Here is a 9,098-nt window from a genome sequence, read left to right on the forward strand (position 1 = left end):
GTCAAAACAGTTCCAACATTTCATTCAAATGATCCGTAAGAATTCAATAACTTTCCAAAGTTATAATTTCATTCACAAAATGGCAACACAATTCGTAATTCACTTCAATTTCCACAAAAACCATTTACAGTGCTTTTCAATCAATAAGTATCCATCAAATACCATTCAAACAGTTTCTCACAGTTTCAAATCATTTATAATGCTTTTCAAGCAATAAATATCCATTCAAGTACATTTCCACAATTTAAAACAATAATATACAATTAGTCATAATTTATTTCAATTGAAAATAATTCAAAAGAAATAGTTGTTGTGCACAAACACAATTTAAAACAATAATATACAAATAGTCAATATTTATTTCAATTGAAAATTTCAAAAGAAATAGCCGTTGTGCACAAACCTCTGATATTTGTCTCCTGGTCCTGACTCAGTATTTCTTTCTCTTTTGCTGAGTCCTTGTTAACTGAGAAACACAATTCGAAGTGTTTCAGTACCAAATTAAATTGTCTCTATCGAAGGTGTTTGGTAAATAATGCACTGAACTCAATTATTCACTAAATCACCTAATATACCGACCCTCGTTGCGTTTTAGGTAAATTAGGTTTTAGTGTCGTTAATATGTCACATTCGATAGGGTTTTAGGTTTGGTACGTTTTGCCAAACTCGTTTCCTTGTTTAGTACATTTTAATGCAACTTGCTGGATTCCGGGACACTAGTTTGACCTAGCCGGACGATCTAGTTCCCTCGGTTTTCGGGTCTCGGTCGAAACTACAAACTTGTAGATTTAGGTCTTATGGACCGCGGTGAAAAATTTTAGGTCAATCCGAGTTAAGTAGACCAAGTTATGGTCATTGCACTATTGCTGGTCAAATGGCATCAATTAGGTCATTTTTTTGGTCAATTTGGTCAACTTTGGTTCGGCCAGTTTTTGGACCCGAACTTGTGCAGGTTGTTTGACTTGCTTATGGTCATTTCTGGGCTTTGGTGTCTTCATAAGACTTGTAGGTATGGGTCTTAACTATTCATGGTTAAAATTTCAGGTCAATTGGACCTGGTTTGAGTGAGTTATGGCCTAAACACTCACTGCTGCCCAATTGGTCATTTTTCAGGTCCTAATTGCACCTAATCCGAATTGGTCATTTTCTTAGGTCACCTTGCAAGCAGAATTTTGGTATGGTTTCTCAATGAAAGTTGGCACATTTTGTGCCTAGTTTCACCTCAAATTGGTCTCATACCAATTGAGGTTACACATTTAAGGTTATAGGCTAAAATATACACTGCCCTCAATATGCCTTTCACACCCCACTTCAAACACACATTTACCTTTGCAATTTGTTTACTTACCTACCAATCTGTTTTGGTACATTACCAAAAGCATTTTCTACATTACATCAACATTACTTTGGGCAGATTACCATTACCTTCAACACACCAAGTATAATTCACATTTACAATTTCTAAGTACCATTACATACACACCTAACCATTACAAATCTTACATACACTTTTCAATACCAATCTACATACATATCATCAATCCTTCTAGGTCAATATTCTGCCCACACTTCCTTCAATACATACAATTACTCAAGTGTTCCCAAGCTGCCGCAAACCTTCTTCAACATCAAAGTGCCGTCAATTTACCAATTCCCATCCAAGTGTATAAATCACCATATAAACATGAAATAATTCACTAGGTTACTAAATCACCATGATCAACATTATTTCTCATCAATTATATGCACAACTATCTCATAAAAAACGTGACTCATGGCTGTCCAAAATGAAAACAACAATAACTCTTCAAACTCAAAATTTTCCTTCACCAAACCAACACCCATAACATGCACACAAAACTTAACAAAGGAATTCTCAAAAAATGTAAACTTACCTTTGATTGTAACTTGCTAAACCCTCACCAAACTTCTCAAATTTGGTATCCATATCTTCCTTGTGATGTGTAGACCATTTTTAATGAAGCCACTTAGGTGATTGGAGGTGAAATGAAGGTGGTTAATGGAGCTTTTTCAATTTGCGGCCATGGAGGTTTTTGGAGAAATTCATACGGCCATGGCAATTCCCAAGCTTGAAGATGAAATGGCAGATTGTATAATGGGTGTACACCTGCCCCTTTAGTCCTTAATTAATTCCCTAGTGGTCCACTCACCACATTTAAATCATATTATAAGCTTAAAGTGCTAATTACACAATTTTCACTCCACTTTTGGTTATTTGCATTAGGTACCACTAAACTAATTTTTCATTTTATTTTCTAAGTGTAATATTATTTATTTTTAATGGACATTTAGTTCAAAAGACAATTCGGGATGTCGATTGACCATAATGCCCCTGTTCGGGTTATATTCCCGATTTTTCGGTAACACCGGGTTTTGTCTGTTTTTCGATTTCTCACTTTTCTTTGTACTAATTATTTAATTTTTCTTTGATATTTCTAATGATATTTATACTTCAATAAATATTTATTGGAGTCCTAAAAATATTTTCCAGGGTTCCCCGCAGTCCAGGGCTAGTCAACGGTTCACGCCGTGACTTCCCGGTGCGGTCACCCATCGCTAGGTTTCCCGGCTCACTTATTCGGTTACATTTCTTTGCTATGATTTTTCCTTTGTTTTTCTTGTATTTTCTTTTCTTGTATTTCATTACTTATGTCTCCTCTCTCATAACAAGGTGTGGTTCTAGGCATCCTAGTTGTCCGGACAGCACTGGTCACCGGAACAGCAGAACGCACTACCGAACTTAGGGGTGTTACATGTGCAAGCGATTTGACTTGGTTCTGGCCATTTCTAAGATTCGATGTCTTCATAAGAATTGTACCTCTATGTCTTCTTGTACTCTGGGCAAAATTTCAGGTCATTCTGAGTTGTATAGACAAAGATATGATCAATTTACTAAATCTGGATAGATTGCACCTTTAGTGCAAAATTTGATCAAAGTTGGGTCACTTTTAGTTCTGGCAGTTTTGGCACCCGAACTTGTGCAAGCTATTTGACTTGGTTCTGTACTTTTCTAGGCTTTGGTGTCTTCATAAGAATTGTACCCCTATGTCCTATTGCACTCAGGGCAAAATTTCTGGCCATTCTGAGTTGTATAGACCAAGTTATGGTCAATTTACTAAAGCTGGACAGATTGCACATTTAGTGGAAAATTTGGTCAATTTTAGGTCACTTTTTGTTCTGGCAGTTTTGGTACCCGAACTTGTGCAAGCTATTTGACTTGGCTCTGGCTATTTTTGAGCTTTGGTGTCTTCATAAGAATTGTACCTCTATGTCTTATTGCACTCTGGCCAAAATTTTAGGTTATTCTGAGTTGTACAGACCAAGATATTATCAATTTACTAAAGCTGGATAGACTGCACCTTCAGGTCAAAATTTTGTCAATTTTAGGTCACCATTATTTTTGGCAGTTTTGGTACCCGAACTTGTGCAAGCGATTTGACTTGGTTCTGGCCATTTCTGGGATTTGGTGTCTTCATAAGAATTGTACCTCTATGTCTTCTTGTACTCTGGGCAAAATTTCAGGTCATTCTGAGTTGTATAGACCAAGATATGGTTAATTTACTAAAGCTGGATAGATTGCACCTTTAGTGCAAAATTTGATCAAATTTGGGTCACTTTTAGTTCTGGCAGTTTTGGTACCCGAACTTGTGCAAGCTATTTGACTTGGTTCTGCACTTTTCTAGGCTTTGGTGTCTTCATAAGAATTGTACCCCTATGTCCTATTGCACTCAAGGCAAAATTTCTGGCCATTCTGAGTTGTATAGACCAAGATATGGTCGATTTACTAAAGCTGGACAGATTGCACATTTAGTGGAAAACTTGGTCAATTTTAGGTCACTTTTTGTTCTGGCAGTTTTGGTACCCGAACTTGTGCAAGCTATTTGACTTGGCTCTGGCTATTTTTGAGTTTGGTGTCTTCATATGAATTGTGCCTCGATGTCTTATTGCATTCTGGGCAAAATTTCAGGTCATTCTGAGTTGTATAGAACAAGATATGGTCAATTTACTAAAGCTGGATAGATTGCACATTTAGTGAAAAATTTCATCAATTTTAGGTCACTTTTAGTTCTAGCACTTTTGGTACCCGAACTTTTGCAAGCTATTTGATTTGGTTCTGCCATTTTCTGGGCTTTGGTCTCTTCATAAGAATTGCACCTCTATGTCCTATTGCACTTTGGACAAAATTTCAAGTCATTTCGAGTTGCATAGACCAAGATATGGTCAATTTACTAAAGCTGGATAGATTGCACCTTTAGTGCAAAATTTTGTCAATTTTAGGTCACTTTTAGCTCTGGCAGTTTTGGCACTTGAACTTGCGCAAGCAATTTGACTTGGTTCTTGCCATTTCTGTGCTTTGGTGTCTTCATAAGAATTGTAGATCTATGTCTTATAGCACTCTACGCAAAATTTCAGGTCATTCTGAGTTGTATAGACCAAGATATTGTCAATTTGCTAAAGCTGGACAGATTGCATCTTTAGTGGAAAATTTGGTCAACTTTAGGTCACTTTTAGTTCTGGCAGTTTTGGTACCCAAAATTGTGCAAGCTATTTGACTTGGCTCTGGCTATTTTTGAGCTTTGGTGTCTTCATAAGAATTGTACCTCTATGTCTTATTGCACTCTTTGCAAAATTTCAGGTCATTCTGAGTTGTACAGACCAAGATATGGTCAATTTACTAAAGCTGGATAGATTGCACCTTTAGTGCAAAATTTGATCAATTTTTGGCCACTTTTAGTTCTGGCACTTTTGGTACCCGAACTTGTGCAAGCTATTTGACTTGGTTCTGCCATTTTCTGGGCTTTGGTGTCTTCATAGGAATTGTACCTCTATGTCCTATTGCACTTTGGACAAAATTTCAGGTCATTTTGAGTTGCATAGACCAAGATATGGTCAATTTACTAAAGCTGGATAGATTGCACCTTCAGTGCAAAATTTGGTCAATTTTAGGTCACTTTTAGCTCTGGCAGTTTTTGTACTTGAACTTGTGCAAGCAATTTGACTTGGTTCTTGTCATTTCTGGGCTTTGGTGTCTTCATAAGAATTGTAGATCTATGTCTTATAGCACTCTACGCAAAATTTCTGGTCATTCTGAGTTGTATAGACCAAGATATTGTTAATTTGCTAAAGCTGGACAGATTGCACCTTTAGTGGAAAATTTGGTCAACTTTAGGTCAATTTTAGTTCTGGCAGTTTTGGTTCCCGAACTTGTGCAAGCTATTTGAGTTGGCTCTGGCTATTTTTGAGCTTTGGTGTCTTCATAAGAATTGTACCTCTATGTCTTATTACACTCTGGGCAAAATTTTAGGTTATTATGAGTTGTACAGACCAAGATATGATCAATTTACTAAAGCTGGATAGATTGCACCTTCAGCTCAAAATTTTGTCAATTTTAGGTCACTATTATTTTTGGCAGTTTTGGTACCCGAACTTGTGCAAGCGATTTGACTTGGTTCTGGCCATTTCTGGGATTTGGTGTCTTCATAAGAATTGTACCTCTATGTCTTCTTGTACTCTGGGCAAAATTTCAGGTCATTCTGAGTTTTATAGACCAAGATATGGTTAATTTACTTAAGCTGGATAGATTGCACCTTTAGTGCAAAATTTGATCAAATTTGGGTCACTTTTAGTTCTGGTAGTTTTGGTACCCGAACTTGTGCAAGCTATTTGACTTGGTTCTGCACTTTTCTAGGCTTTGGTGTCTTCATAAGAATTGTACCCCTATGTACTATTGCACTCAGGGCAAAATTTCTGGCCATTCTGAGTTGTATAGACCAAGATATGGTCAATTTACTAAAGCTGGACAGATTGCACATTTAGTGGAAAACTTGGTCAATTTTAGGTCACTTTTTGTTCTGGCAGTTTTGGTGCCCGAACTTGTGCAAGCTATTTGACTTGGCTCTGGCTATTTTTGAGCTTTGGTGTCTTCATAGGAATTGTGTCTCGATGTCTTATTGCATTCTGGGCAAAATTTCTGGTCATTCTGAGTTGTATAGAACAAGATATGGTCAATCTACTAAAGCTGGACATATTGCACCTTTAGTGCAAAATTTCATCAATTTTAGGTCACTTTTAGTTCTAGCACTTTTGGTATCCGAACTTGTGTAAGCTATTTGATTTGGTTCTGCCATTTTCTGGGCTTTGGTCTCTTCATAAGAATTGCACCTCTATGTCCTATTGCACTTTGGACAAAATTTCAAGTCATTTTGAGTTGCATAGACCAAGATATGGTCAATTTACTAAAGCTGGATAGATTGCACCTTTAGTGCAAAATTTGGTCAATTTTAGGTCACTTTTAGCTCTGGCAGTTTTGGTACTAGAACTTGTGCAAGCAATTTGACTTGGTTTTTGCCATTTCAAGGCTTTGGTGTCTTCATAAGAATTGTAGATCTATGCCTTATAGCACTCTACGCAAAATTTCAGGTCATTCTGAGTTGTATAGACCAAGATATTGTCAATTTGCTAAAGCTGGACAGATTGCACCTTTAGTGGAAAATTTGGTCAACTTTAGGTCACTTTTAGTTCTGGCAGTTTTGGTACCCGAACTTGTGCAAGCTATTTGACTTGGCTCTGGCTATTTTTGAGCTTTGGTGTCTTCATAAGATTTGAACCTCCATGTCTTATTGCACTCTTTGCAAAATTTCAGGTCATTCTGAGTTGTACAGACCAAGATATGGTCAATTTACTAAAGCTGGATAGATTGCACCTTTAGTGCAAAATTTGATCAATTTTAGGTCACTTTTAGTTCTGGCACTTTTGGTACCCGAACTTGTGCAAGCTATTTAACTTGGTTCTGCCATTTTCTGGGCTTTGGTGTCTTCATAAGAATTGTACCTCTATGTCCTATTGCACTTTGGATAAAATTTCAGGTCATTTTGAGTTGCATAGACCAAGATATGGTCAATTTACTAAAGCTGGATAGATTGCACATATAGTGCAAAATTTGGTCAATTTTAGGACACTTTTAGCTCTGGCAGTTTTGGTACTAGAACTTGTGCAAGCAATTTGACTTGGTTCTTGCCATTTTAGGGCTTTGGTGTCTTCATAAGAATTGTAGATCTATGCCTTATAGCACTCTACGCAAAATTTCAGGTCATTCTGAGTTTTATAGACCAAGATATGGTTAATTTACTAAAGCTAGATAGATTGCACCTTTAGTGCAAAATTTGATCAAATTTGGGTCACTTTTAATTCTGGTAGTTTTGGTACCCAAACTTGTGCAAGTTATTTAACTTGGTTCTGCACTTTTCTAGGCTTTGGTGTCTTCATAAGAATTGTACCCCTATGTACTATTGCACTCAGGGCAAAATTTCTGGCCATTCTGAGTTGTATAGACCAAGATATGGTCAATTTACTAAAGCTGGATAGATTGCACATTTAGTGGAAAACTTGGTCAATTTTAGGTCACTTTTTGTTTTGGCAGTTTTGGTACCCGAACTTGTGCAAGCTATTTGACATGGCTTTGGCTATTTTTGAGCTTTGGTGTCTTCATAGGAATTGTGCCTCGATGTCTTATTGCATTCTGGGCAAAATTTCAGGTCATCCTGAGTTGTATAGAACAAGATATGGTCAATTTACTAAAGCTGGACAGATTGCACCTTTAGTGCAAAATTTCATCAATTTTAGGTCACTTTTAGTTCTAGCACTTTTGGTACCCGAACTTGTGCAAGCTATTTGAGTTGGTTCTACCATTTTCTGGGCTTTGCTCTCTTCATAAGAATTGCACCTCTATGTCCTATTGCACTTTGGACAAAATTTCAAGTCATTTTGAGTTGCATAGACCAAGATATGGTCAATTTACTAAAGCTGGATAGATTGCACCTTTAGTGCAAAATTTGGTTAATTTTAGGTCACTTTTAGCTCTGGCAGTTTTGGTACTAGAACTTGTGCAAGCAATTTGACTTGGTTCTTGCCCTTTCAGGGCTTTGGTGTCTTCATAAGAATTGTAGATCTATGCCTTATAGCACTGTCGCAATGGGATTTTGCGGTCGCCTGGACGATCACTCACCGAAGTGGGAAAAAGTGAGGAGTCGCCACCTTAGTTTTGAGGGAAACTAAAGAAAACCATTTGAGAAGTTAAATTAAAAATGAAACCACTTCAAAACAGAGATTCTAAGTTCGGGGTCCGTAAACGGGTGGGGAAGGTGTTAGGCACCCCACCTCATCCCTTAATAAGGGTAAGTAGATTTAATTCTGCGTCCTTTATAAATTAGTTAGGAGGGCTTAGGCGGCAATGTTAATCCTTTTGGTATAAGGAATATTTGATTTTTCACTAAATTTGGATCACCCAGATACATAAGTAAATGAGACAACCTTAGTGAATGGGTGTGAGAATCGGATAAGAACTCTCCTCCAATCTCTTTTAAGTTATTTATTAAAATTTTGAGGGGAGACCGGATAAGAACCCTCCTCCGATCTCTTTTAAGTTATTTATTTGAAGTTTTGAGGATGAGACCGGATAAGAACTCTTCTCCGATCTCTTTTAGACGTTTATTAAAATTTGGGGTTGAGACCGGATAAGAACTCTCCTCCGATCTCTATCTAATAGTTATTTATATTTTGAGTTGTGACCGGATAAGAACTCTCCTCCGGTCCCTATTTAATAGTTATTAAAATTTTGGATTGGGACCGGATAAGAACTCTCCTCCGATCTCTATCTAATAGTTATTTATATTTTGAGTTGAGACCGGATAAGAACTCTCCTCCGATCTCTATTAAGTATTTATTAAAATTTTAAGCTGAGACCGGATAAGAACTCTCCTCCGATCTCTTTCGGATTAGCAGGAGCCTGGAAGGGGCTTTGCCGATCTCCCGAATTTCAATTTCAGCTACATGTCACAAGAACCTAAAACTAAGGTTTCTGGCATTCAAAAAGGCTGGAGATAAGGTTTCTTGATACCCTATGACTAAATGGGTAATACTAAACTTGATTTACCGACCTTCCATGTAGTCATTTCACGCATACCTATTAATGTCCGATCTGTTCTGTCTAGTTTATTTTGGTTTTATTCCTCTTCATGGAATCTTGCCGAATTCCCGTTCACGTCAGCCTAATAGTTTGGCTATTTTCCTGACGTGTT

The sequence above is a fragment of the Hevea brasiliensis genome, chromosome 11 (genome assembly GCF_030052815.1).
Source record: "Hevea brasiliensis isolate MT/VB/25A 57/8 chromosome 11, ASM3005281v1, whole genome shotgun sequence".
Lineage (NCBI taxonomy): Eukaryota > Viridiplantae > Streptophyta > Magnoliopsida > Malpighiales > Euphorbiaceae > Hevea > Hevea brasiliensis.